Raw genomic sequence first — 7,588 nt, 5'->3', positions numbered from 1 at the left:
GACATCAGCAGCAGGACAGGCAGACGGGGTGGGAAGGGAAGTCAGACCACGGGGACTGAGCGCGGTATCAACTGAGCAGAGAGGAAGGGGGGCAAAATGGCTATGGCAGGATGGTCCCCACTGGGTCCGCTCTCCAGTGGCCCAATCGAATTGGGGGTTGTGCAACGCCAGCCACGGCATCCCTAGTACCATGTCTACCGACATTTTCTCCATCACCAGGAATTATAGATCTTCCGAGTGGCGACCCCCCACCGTGAACTGTAACACTGGGGTCCTCCATTGTACTAAGCCCAAAGCAAGAGGGTTAGCATCAATGGTAGCAAAACGAATTGGTGTCTTCAGCGCCACAAATTCAGCCATCAGGGGCCCAACGAAACGCATGCTTATCAGGTTAGCGGCTGCTCCGGAATCAATAAATGCCTGCCCTGGGTGGGAGAAGTTCCGGATTTTAATCTGGCAGGGTACCAGAAGTCTAGGACGTACCTGTAGTCCTAGGCGATCCTCCCTGCAATCGCCTAGGACTTGGAGTCTTTCTGCCCATTCAGACTGTGGGCGCTGAGGCCTCAGGGGGCAGGTTATCACCCAATGTCCAGCTTTCCCGCAGTAGAGGCAGAGATGATGCAATAAACGAATCCGGCGTCGCTCCTTGGGGTCCAGCGGGTCCATTTCCATAGGCTCGGGAACAGAGACTGATACGGAAGAGGAGGGAACAGGACAAACTACCTCGCTGACTCTACGGACCTGTCTATCTTGCTTCCCAGCCCTGAGCCTCCTATCTGCCTTCACCGCTAGCTCCATAGACTCCTTTAAGGACCCGGGAACGGGATGGGAAATCAATAGTTCTTTAACCGCGTCCGAGAGGCCCTGCAGAAAAACGTCTTTCAGAGCGCTATCGTTCCATGCAGTATCACCCGCATAGCATCTGAAATTGGAGCAATAATCTTCCACACAAAGCGACCCCTGATGCAACGCCAACAGCCGAGAAACCGCCAACCCCACTCGGTCCGGTATCATCGAAGATACCCCCGAGTTCCTGGAAAAAGGAGTCCACCGACTGCAGGCTGGGGGAACCCTCGGGAATGGAAAAAGCCCAGGTCTGGGCAGAGCCCCGCAGCAGGGACATTATAAGCCCGACCCTCTGAGCCTCCAACCCGAAAGAAAGGGGACGCATCCAAAAAAACAACCGACACACCTTTTGAAAAACAAAAAACTTGTTCCTCTCCCCAGAGAACACCTCGGGAAGAGGGCACTTGGGTTCAGGACTGGTTGAGGCGTCCCGCCCCTGCGACAATGCCCACTGCTCCTGGGCCACCATGCGAGCTGACAAATCTTGGATCACCGGCACCAGGGCTTGCAGCTGGTTTGTGAGGGAGCTGTTCGCCTCCATGGAAAAAAAACAGTTTAAAGGGCCAGTTATTATGTTACGGCACTCTGACCCCGAGCGCCAGGTGGGGTGCCCTGAACTTCCCGCACCCCACTGTCCCTGCCTACTTGCCTCGGCCCTGTCTAATCCCAGGTGGACAACTGGACGGCGGTCCCTGCGCTGGCTAGGGACCTGGCGACTGACAAGAGAAACTAACTAATGGGGGGACAGAGTGCCGACAGAGAGGCAGATGGAAAAGACCAACAGAACAAACAAAGCTACAGGCGGGCTGAAGGAAACTGACTGGCAAACTAGGGCTAGCTGAGGGTAGCTGCAGACAGACTAGCTAGTAGCAGACAGAACCAGAACAGACTGAGTAAAAGGCACACTAGAAAGAGACTGACTAGCAATTAGTACTGACTGACAGACACAGGCAGAACTGACTAGTGGCTAACAGAACCAATAACTGGCAGTGAGCTCAGGTCACTGCCAGCCTTATAAACGAAAGACTCCGCCCCGGGGCGAAGAGTGGGAGGAGCCAGCTCCCCCACTACTGCACAAGAGAGATGGAGGAGTGCGGGTGGCGCCCTACGGGCGGACACGCCCACGTCGCTGCACACCAGCCGTTCCACGTCACTGGTAGAGCCCCGACGTCAAGGTGGCGCGCGCTGACCGCGGGACCCTGCGCTGCCCTGCATGGTAATACCTATTGTGTCAATTATACCCTTTCTGTAATCTGGAATTTGCTTACAAACCATACTTCTGAAATGGAAACAGCCAGTATATAAGTTGTCGAAGAAATGACAGACAAGTGGGTGAAGAAACTCGAGCAGAAGCAAGATTCATGGTGATTGTTCTAAGCAAGAGAAACCAAGTAATATTGTAGATATTATACCTTTTAATGGCTAACAAAAAGACATGATGTTATAGAGAAATTTCGAACCTACTTATAGAAAGATGATGCAACACATTGGGAGAAGACAGGAGACTGAGTAAATGGTGTCTCATTGCTGGCCGTTGTTGATGAGACTTGATGCTTATTTTTTTTTCCTCAGCCTCCTCGCTTGACTTGGGTGCCACTCCAGTTCCCAGCCTATACACGTGTCCACAGTACTTGGCATCATCAATATCGTACTCAACAAAAAGCTATTAAAACAAAACGTTTCCAACAAAACTGCAAAACCTCCCCTGTAAAATGACAATCACTTCACATTATTACACAGAACCACAGCAGAGGTGTGTCAGTGCCTTATTCTTCATGCTTCTGGAACTGAAGCCTGCAATTTGCTAAAAGATCGATGGAGTCTTGAGAATACATATCCTCCCTAATCATTTTACCCCTAGAAGAAGCAACAAATGAAATGTACGTTAAAGCTTTGGTATGGTTTTAGTGTTGGCTGAATGTGGTGACAGTGCTTATTTGCGCTGCATTTATGTTATTTACCTTTCTATCCATTGATTACGATATATAACTGATATATATGTTTTTGTAACCAGCCTTCACACATACTTATATTATAGACATTGCATCCATTATTCTCAATCTTTGTATGTAGTTTAAACTTTCTGTGTTATCGAATAAAGTATTTTGCTTTTACACTTCGTGCTTTTTTTGCCCTGTGTGTGGATTTTATTTGTTGCTACATTTCTGTTCTTTGTAGAAAAGAAAGACTCAACTTTGCAGCTACGCATTGATTATAGGGAACTAAATAAAATTACTGTCAAAAATCACTACTGATAAGAGAAATCTAATCCCTTTAAGAAGGCCTGATGTCTTTAAGATGTCAGAAAAAGATTATACTGACGTTTAGAAAAGCCTTGAGTTAAACATAGAATATGACTTCAGAATTCCAAGAAAATGTTGGATTGATGTTATCATCCCAAAAAATACAGGAATTAGGGGGAGTGTGATGTCTATTTCGCAATATTGTGGAATACTGACGGTCAACACACCAGATTACATGATGTTTGCCAAATCTAAACCATGATAGCACATGTATTATGGTAAGATGATTTTTATGCCAAAATATATGCATGTATGTTATCTGATTATGTAATGTACCTCCTTTTTCGTATCTATAAAAACTATGAGGTAGGGATTGCTGGATTCAGAGCTTTCCCTTATTGAAATCAGAATGTTGTGTCATCTGGTTTTCTTTTAAGGTGTGGTTGTATATGACACTTAGTTTTAATTCTATCTGGTTTGGTGAATTTCTTTAACAATTTGGAGGCCCCAGCGAGATTTTGCTCATTTTGTTTTCCCTTTATCACTGAACAAGGCGGACCTTTTTATTCCACTGGATGAGAGCTGACCCAGGTAAGGGGCTTTTTGCCTCCTGTCTCCTCCACTGGAGGGGGGAAGGTCCTAGCGTCATTGCAGGTGGAAGCAAAACAGCAACCCGATCTCCCGATTGCTTACCTTGATGACATTCTTATATTTTCTACAGCTTAGAGGAACACTGCAGGCATGACTGGCTAGTCTTGGAACATCTCCAAAAGAATCATCTTTATAACAAACTGGAAAAATGTGAGCTTAAACAAACCATGATCCAATTCTTTGGATATATCATCTCCCCAAATGGTCTGAGTATAGACCCTAGCAAAATTAATGCTGAGGTCGATTAGCCCACTCCAAGAAACCTAAAAGAAATACAAGGCTTTATAGGATTTGTGAATTGTGATTCATTAATGACTTCTCAAAAATCATCTTACTAATCACTTCGCTCACAAAGAAATTCAAAACATATTCATGGTCTTCAGAGGCACAGGGCACCTTTGAAAAAGCTCTCTTCACTTCTGTTCCAGTAATGGTTTATCCAAAACTGGTACTAGCCTTTGTTGGGGAAGTGGATGCCTCTGATTCTGCTGTGGGAGCTGTCTTATCGAATTGAAGACAAGATTCAACTACACCCATGTGCATTTTTGTATCATATAATGTCACCTGATGAAAGAAACTATGACACTGGAGATAAAGAACTGTTAGCTATTAAAGTTGCCCTTTCCGAATTAAGGCATTTTTCAAAAGGTGCCAATTATCCTGTAGTCCTTACTGACCACAAAAATATAGTTTATCTGCACGGCTAGAAGACTATAGGCAAGACATGCATGTTGGACCTTGCTTTTCTCCAGATTTAATTTTATAATTTCTTATCGAACTAGTTCAAGAAATGGCAAGGCTGATGTCTTGTCCAGAATTCTTACTGAACTGGGGAGGGGTCTATTACTTTTTGGGAGAAAAAGTGAGGCCCCACACAACTATGTCGACAGACATGGCGGTCAGAAGATGTTGACAGAAAATTTTACGTTTTTTCAAAGATATTTTATTTTTTAAAAGTAGTACAGGAGAAGAAAACTATTTAATTTGGTATCGTAGTAATCGTACTGACCTATAGAATAAAGTTATCATGTCATTTCTGCTGCAGTGTGTACGCTGTAGAAACAAAACCCTACCAAAGATCGCAGACTTTAGGGGTTTTTTTTCAATTTCACATTTTTTTAGTACATTATATTGTATATTGGTCAGTCCCAAGATACACCAAGGTCTGAGTAGATTCCGCTGCTCCATCCTCCGTGTAGTGTCTGGCACTCTTAATTGCAGACATAGATCTCTTTGAAATCAATGGGACCTCACATTCACAGAGCTTAAACCTAAACTGGTCACACCATATTATCGAATTCCTCTGACAAGGCAACCAGTTTTGGTGTCCCTTAGCCCTCGCCAGATGTTTCTTTTTTTTTTTGCAGACTTATAACAAATAGTTTTTCCTTTGTTTTGTAGAAGCCAACCCCTAGTCTGTTTATCAGTCTATTGCATCTTATATGACTTACATTCTTTCTGGTAATGGAATAACACTCAATTGGAATTGCAGCAAATGACACTGACCCATTCTTCCTGCCAATTTTGTGCAATGCTTTTGTATCTTGGGCAGAAATTTTTGAAGGGCAGACCATTTTCTTTCCATTAGCAAATTGAGCCAGTGTTTGTACATTTTGAAATTATATCTTCAACTGTCGAGTTTTTCAAAGTTTTGGAAGATTTTGCCTTTTTATACAATTTTATAATTGCTTCCCTCAACTGGTCATGTACCAGATTGCCAAACTGTACTTTTACATCTTTTACGGAAAAGATTTGCGATAGTGGTTTTCTATACATTATACTGTACACTTCCTCTGGCTGAAACAGGAAGCCAAATTTATACAAATTTATTAGTTTTATTAACTCATCCGCAAACAATATGTGGACTATAATGATAGTTTCCAGGGGGTAGATTAACTATTATGCTACATAGCTTGATGCTAAGTTTCAGGACATAAATTTAGCAATCTATCAATACTCAACAGAGGTGTCATAGCTCACTCGGTTGAGCAGATATTGAGTTTTTGGGGTTTCCAATGTCTTATGATGCCGCTACCAAAGTCCCAATTTGAGGATCTCCTATGAAGAGAACATCTATTGCACTGATAATAGTTAAATCACTTGTATAACACTATGGCTATTCCGAAAACCTGACCAGTTGGGGGTTGTGAGGACTGAAGTTTGGGAAACACTGGTCTACTGATGAATGTTTCCCATCTTCAGTGCTCAGGGCACCCCAACAGGTCAGGATTTCCTCAGAATTGCACAGGTGATGTAATTATTGTCAGTGCCTCAAATGTTGCCACAGGTGTTCTTACTGTAGGATATCCTGGACATGACCTGTCTGGGTGCCCTGAGAACTGGAGTTGGGAAAACACTAATCTAGATGATGCAGGCAGGAAGAGACCAGCATGGTGCTGCCCCCATGACTCCAAGCTACGCTCAAAATGGAACTTCAAAGTATGCTTATTCTAAAACAATGCAGTGTTTCAGAATAAGGTGTGCATTCCAAAAATATAAATGCTTATCTCGGTCCGGGCAGTGTGAACCTGGAAACAAGTTCCCTTTAGTTATGGCTGAAGCTGTAGCATAAAGTGTTATTCCTCTATAAATAAAAACTGTTGTCCCATCTTATACTATCGTGACCTACTTCTAGAAGTATTGAGGTCCCAACTTCTGGTATCTACACCAATCTAGTATCTACACCAATCACAGGCCGTACTGTATGCACATCAATCTTTTTCACTTCCACATCCGCAATTGGTGTTGTCGCTGTACAGGGAGAAATTAGGAGGGGAATAAGCAGTATATCAGTAGCCCTTCCTTTTTTTTTAGTATCAATTGAAACCCCTTAAAAGGGGACTTGACATTGCCTATTATAACATCACTGCCCCTTAGCAAGTACTTGTTCCTTATAAGATGATGTTATCATTCAGCCAGTGACATCATACCTGTGATGTCATCACTATGGAACCTAAACACACTAGGCCTCCTACATAAATCCACAGATTTCAGCCCTTGCAGTATAAAAAGGATGCCAGTGTATGTCCTGTACAACCCACCCAGTTAACATCAAGTGGTGACATCACCAGCCTACAGATTCTTAGTTGTTTGCATTCTCCTGCCTACTTACAGTGATTGACCCTCTCCCTGTGTACAGAAGACTCCTACAAGAGCAGTGGTCAATCACTGTGTTTGGGCAGAGAATGCATGAATCTCAGCCTTTCACTGTGAGTTCTGGCAGCATTTAAAGTTTTATATATGAAACTCTAAATAAAATTGTAAAAAAAACCTATAGCACCATGAAGTTCATAATCTCCTCCCCTATTTTGTGCTGCACTCAGAAAGGAGAACTAATAAAATTAGACTATTAGTAATATCAGAAATGACAGTATTCCTGTAAGTAATACAGTCTCATACAGAAGTCAGTGGGTCAGCGACCGTCCATTATGTAAATGGCTCTGAGTTACACTGTAAAGCAAACATCTAAATGCTATGAACTGTAGCTCATTTTTCGAGAAAAATAAATATAAACATCGGAAGCAGAACCGATCGCAAGAATTCTCCCCACTTCCACTTCCCTCATCCAGCACTTTCCCTCCTGCATCCCCTCCACCTCGCTCCTTATATATCGGACTGGTAATGTTTTTTCCTGCCAGTCTTTCGCAGACTACTTCGATAACTGTGTGCGAACTCTACACTACTGTTTACAATTGTATTAAAATTACCTACTGAGAGTGAATACACTAATTTTTAAAAATTCTACAGTTTGATCTGACAATTGCGTTTTAACAATAGGATTTATTTTATTTTTCATTTTTTTTCTAATTTCATCAATAGGATTTATTTTTGATTTGTTTCGGAAACAG

Source organism: Eleutherodactylus coqui, chromosome 2 (assembly GCF_035609145.1).
Source record: "Eleutherodactylus coqui strain aEleCoq1 chromosome 2, aEleCoq1.hap1, whole genome shotgun sequence".
NCBI classification, from domain to species: domain Eukaryota; kingdom Metazoa; phylum Chordata; class Amphibia; order Anura; family Eleutherodactylidae; genus Eleutherodactylus; species Eleutherodactylus coqui.
This window is presented reverse-complemented; position numbering follows the sequence as displayed.